The sequence below is a fragment of the Lynx canadensis genome, chromosome C2, assembly GCF_007474595.2.
Source record: "Lynx canadensis isolate LIC74 chromosome C2, mLynCan4.pri.v2, whole genome shotgun sequence".
Classification (NCBI taxonomy): domain Eukaryota; kingdom Metazoa; phylum Chordata; class Mammalia; order Carnivora; family Felidae; genus Lynx; species Lynx canadensis.
This window is the reverse complement of record NC_044311.2, coordinates 99,896,108-99,901,585: the sequence shown is the minus strand read 5'-3', so window position 1 is coordinate 99,901,585 and position 5,478 is coordinate 99,896,108.

The window sequence follows — 5,478 nt, the reverse complement described above, 5'->3', positions numbered from 1 at the left end:
TGGATTCTTTCAAACTGAGGGACATAAACATTTATAATTGTTAGCTCTTCCTGATGGATAGACCCTGTAATTATTATATATGCCCTTCTTCATCTCTGTTACAGCCTTTAAAGTCTAGTTTTGTCTGATATAAGTATGGCTACTACAGCTTTCTTTTGACTTCCAGTAGCATGATAGATGGTTCTCCAACCCCTCATTTTCAATCTGAAGGTGTCCTCAGGTCTAAAATGGTCTCTTGTAGACAGAATATAGATGGATCTTGTTTTTTAATCCATCCTGATACCCTATGTCTTTTGATTGGGACATTTAGTCCATTTACATTCAGAGTGATTATTGAAAGATATGGATTTAGTGTCATTGTTATCTGTAGGTTTCATGCTTGTGGTGATGTTTCTGGTTCTTTGTAGTCTTTGCAGCATTTAACTCACAGGGTCCCCCTTAGGATCTCTTGCAGAGCTGGTTTAGTGGTCACAAACTCCTTTAGTTTTTGTTTGTCTGGGAAAGACTTGATCTCTCCTTCTCTTCTGAATGATAGCCTTGCTGGATAAAGGATTCTTGGCTGCATATTTTCCTACCACTCCCTTCTCACTTGCCAAGTTTCAGTGGACAGGTCTGCTACTACCCTCATGTGTCTACCCTTGTAGGTTAAGGCCTGTTTGTCCCTGGCTGCTTTCAGAATTCTCTCTTTATCTTTGTATTTTGCCAGTTTTACTATGATATGCCATGGAGAAGACATATTCCTGTTACATCTGAAGGGAGTTCTCTGTTGCCTCCTGGATTAGGATGTCTGCTTCCTTCCCCCAAATTAGGGAAGTTCTCAGCTATAATTAAGTAAACCTTCTGCCTCTTTCTCTCTCTCTTCTTCTTCTGGAACTCCTATGATACGAATATTATTTTTTAATGAATCACTTAGTTCTCTAATTCTCCCCTCGTGGTCTACTATTTTCTTATCTCTCTTTTCTTGGCTTCATAATTTTCCATAATTTTATCTTCTATTTCACTTATTCTCCCCTCTGCTTCTTCCATCCTTGCTGTCACTGCATTAGTTTATTTTGCACCTCATTTACAGCATTTCTTAATTCATAATGACTATTTTTTAGTTCCTTGATCTCTGCAGCAATAGATTCTCTGCTGTCTTCTATGCTTTTTTCAAGCCCAGCAATTGATCTTATGACTATTATTCTAAATTCTTGATCAGATATATTGTTTATATATGTTTTCAGCAATTTTCTAGCTGTCATTTCTTCCTGGAATTTCTTTTGAGGAGAATTCTTCCATTTCATCATTTTGCTAGTTTTCTGTCCCTTATGTGTTTTAATAGCTTGTTATGTGTCCTGCACCTGCGAGCACTACTATATTAAAAAGGGGTCATACACTGTCCAGGGCCTGGCCCTACAGGAGGTGTTTTTGGAGTGTGTTATGTTCTGTCTGTTGTTGTGACTCTGGTTATTTTACCTCCCTCTTCGTAGTGGTGGTTTGGACCTTCCACCAGGTGTGCTTTGATTTGTTCATTGAAATAACTCTGGAAAAAATTTTAAAAAGGGGGGGTGATGGTTAAAGAAGCCTTATCCCATACAAAGAGAGAAATGACAGGGGTGGGGAAAAATCAAAGAAAATTGACCAGGCAGAGAAACTATATGACTTAATCCATTGAAAGAGAGAGGAAAATAAAGAAGAAAGAGATACAGAAGAGGTGTAAAAGGAATAGATTAAATATGTCCGCTTAAATGAACCAACAACCAGAATAACCAGGGAAGAAATAAGAGGAAGAGAAAGAAGACAGGAAAAAAATATGTATATATAAAATATACCATATATATATATGATGTACATATATACATCATATATATATAACACTGGTGATCAGTGTCAGTCTTGCTCTAGTAGATACACAGTTACCAGGCACAGAGGGGCATGCTTTAGTATAGGTGGATCCTGCCTCCACTGTGGGCCCCTTGTCCATTCCCTGAAGCCCCACCTTGTTAGTGATGGGGAGAAAAGTTGTGACACCCCAGTATCTCCTCCCCAGACTGGGTGTCCCAAACCACTGCATTCAGTCCATCTTCACAATGCTGCACCGGTGTGAGCTGGCCGTTTTTTTTCCACTCCACAGTCTCCTGTGCCTCCCAGGCACTTGACTGGGATTCAAACCCTGATGTCTTAAAGGATTCTGCTCTGAGCACCCCACTTCTGGGTTAGAGCCACTCCACCCTGTCGGCAAAAGGCCTCTGGCTGGTGGTTGCAAGCAGGGTCTTTTGTCCTTGGAACGGTTCTTTGCCTTCTTCCCACAGCACTCAAGAGAGGGGATTGCTTTCTCCCACTGCAGACTGTGCCTCTGAGCTAGTTACCCAGCCCAGGACTGGCTCCCCACCTTCCCAGGTGCACGAACAGGGCAGCTGGCCCCAGTCCAGAGAAAGCCCCACAGTTAGAAATTGGATCTTTCTCCATTTTTTTCCAATCCCTGGTCTGTGGGTTTTCTCTTCTTCATATATAATCCTACACTTCCACAGCCTCTCTTTCTCTTTGGTTTGTCTCTCCACAGAAGGGGATCCCTCCCCTCCATTCCTATGCTGCATGTTTTATCTCTCCCAGTTCTCAATCACACACCTATGGCCAGCCAAGTTGTCCCAGTGGTCCCCTGGAGATGTCTCCATCACTCTGCAGCTTGGGCTCTTGGAATTCCAAGTCCTCCCTCCGGCCTCAACATTGCTGTGTTTGAGAGACGAGAGAACTTCAGGTCCCCCTACTTCTCCAACAAGTTGAACAGCTCTATTATTATTAACTATTTTTTTTTATAATAAGATCAATATATTTTTTGACTTCTCTTTCTCAAATGCTTTTGGAAAGCCAAATCTGAAACTACTTACCTCATTTGAAATGTAGCATGTTTCAACATGATTTCTAAGAGGGAGTCCAGTTTTATTAATATTTTATATATCTGTGTAAATCTGTTTTTACTACTCATCATCTAATTTGCATCTTTAATACTTACTGTGCTTTTAATAACAATGTGTTTTTTTGGTGTTGTTTCTGGGAAGACCTCAATACTAAACTACTGGTATGCAGTTAGTCATTTACAAAGTGTATTGGATCAAAACAAAACACCTTAAGGCCAAAGTTTTGTGCTCTAATACCATTCCCATGAGCCCTTCTTGTTACCCACAGCATGTTCCTATCATTGTGATATGGATTTAAAGAAAGCTTTTAAAAACAGCAGATTAGTAACATCTAAAATTCCTTGGATGGAACCATTACTCTCAAAGTGATCCAAAACTGACATCACACAGAATCTTTTGTAAAAATTTCTGTTCTCGTGGCTACTCTTGTGGTGCAACATATTTATGTGAACCCAAACTTTTCAAAAGAAAACAACAATTGGAAAGATATCTATTTCTTCTTACTACTGTCTTCATAGTCTCACTTCAAATTTGTTGCCAGGCCCCTTTACAGCCATGGCCTCCTTGAAAGAGATATCTGCAGAGGGACTTAGGGACATTGAAATACAAACTTTAAAAAAAATTAAAATGCACCTCCCAAATAGGGTTTTCTAAATAATTGCATCAATTTAAATAGAAATAGAAGTTTGTCTTCTGAAGATAGGGAAGTAAGTAGTCTTTTCTTTGATAAGCCCCTGTATCCACATATATACTCCAGGGTTCCAGGTCAGTTCTGTAGAGTTCCCAGATCCAGAGAGATCAGAAGTCTTCAAGAACAACAAGGTAAGAGAAGAGAAGGCATTCTTGCAAATGCCTCAAAAGCTCTTTCCATTTCACCTGCCACTTGTACACAGTTCCCTTTATTTACCATAGTCCTTAGTCCTGACCCCTTTGGGATTTACAACTATCATACACCTTGGTGTTAACTGTTATTTCTTTCTTTGTCATGAAGTTTAACATTATTTCATTGCAGGGGTCTGACTCTGATCATGGTAGAGCTCCAGCCTACCTTCAGTCCCTACTGCTCACCTGTAAATTCCTCTAGTCCCGTTCTCCCACAGAATAGCTATTTAATGCCTCCTCCAGCTCCAAGCAGGTATATTCCCAGCTGGTTTTCCCAGGGGAAGTTCACCCTTCAGGTTTTGGCAAGACATACCCAGTGCGTAATGAATACATAATGCATAATGAATGGAGGTGATGGTTTTAAAGGAATTAGCTGCCTGACCAATATGATATGACAGCCTATACTCCCTGTAACCTCTGTCATTCTCTCTCATTCTTTATATGCCTCAAGCTCTCTTTTATGCTGTACTTTTCTTCTTCATGGGAATATAATCAGAATGAGTTAAAGAGGAGATAGGAGCACCTGGGTGGTTCAGTCGGTTAAGCAGCCAGCTTCGGCTCAGGTCATGATCTTGCAGTTCGTTGGTTCAAGCCCTGCATTGGGCTCTGTGGTGACAGCTCAGAGCCTGGAGCCTGCTTTGGATTTTGTATCTCCCCCTCTCTCTCTGCCCTCCCCTGCTTGCACTTTGTCTCTCTCTCTCTCTCTCAAAAATAAATAAACATTAAAAAAATTAAGAAAGAGGAGAGATAATACAAAACCACAAGGACAGCAGTACAAGCACATACCGATACCTTCAACTGATAAGAAAGAAGCCAGAAAATCCACGAGGACCAGTTGAGAATTATAAACAAATTGTATACAAACATGTAAATTAATTTAACTCCTTTAACTATTTTAACAGAAAACATGTGGGCTTTATTTTTTTTAATTTTTTAAAAATATTTTATTTTTTAATAAACAGAGCATGAGCAGGGGAGGAGCAGAGAGAGGGAGACACAGAATCCAAAACAGGCTCTGGGCTCTCAGCTGTCAGCACAGAGCCTGAAAAATATGTGGGTTTTACAAAACATCTTGCAAAGACCATGCACAGAACGTTGTACTTTTCTTTGATCATTTGGCTACATCAAAAATGTTGTGTACAAATTACAAGTGAGGAAAACATTTGAGTACAGTGTAGGATTGGGATTTCCTAGGAATCCCCATGCTCTTTCCATCTCTCACTGGTACAAAAAAAAAAAATCTTCTTGTGGGAATTGAAACAGGAGAAGTATGTTTATTCATGCAAATGTGTTCTCCATTATCAGGAATTCTTCTAGAAATTTTGAGAAGTTTTGAGAAGAAGGCCTATGATTTTAAGAAAATACTAAAAATATTAAAGGATAAATTAGGAAGTTAGTGATGATAAAGGAGTGGATTTGATAAGTATCAAATGAGAGATAGTAGATATCTTAAATAGGTCACAAAATCCTTACAGAAGAACCTAAAATACCAAAAAGATTATTTTTCAAAATTTGTAATTGGACAAAAAGAAAATACTATTTTTAAAAAAGAGGCCAAAACATCCATATAAAGAGATAAGTGATTGATTTCTCAGTTGCTGGGATCTTAAAATGCCTTAATATCTAGAAATTTGGAAATATTGAGATACTTGGCCCTATAATTTCACTCTTTTAAAAAAAAAATAATAAATACTTTGAG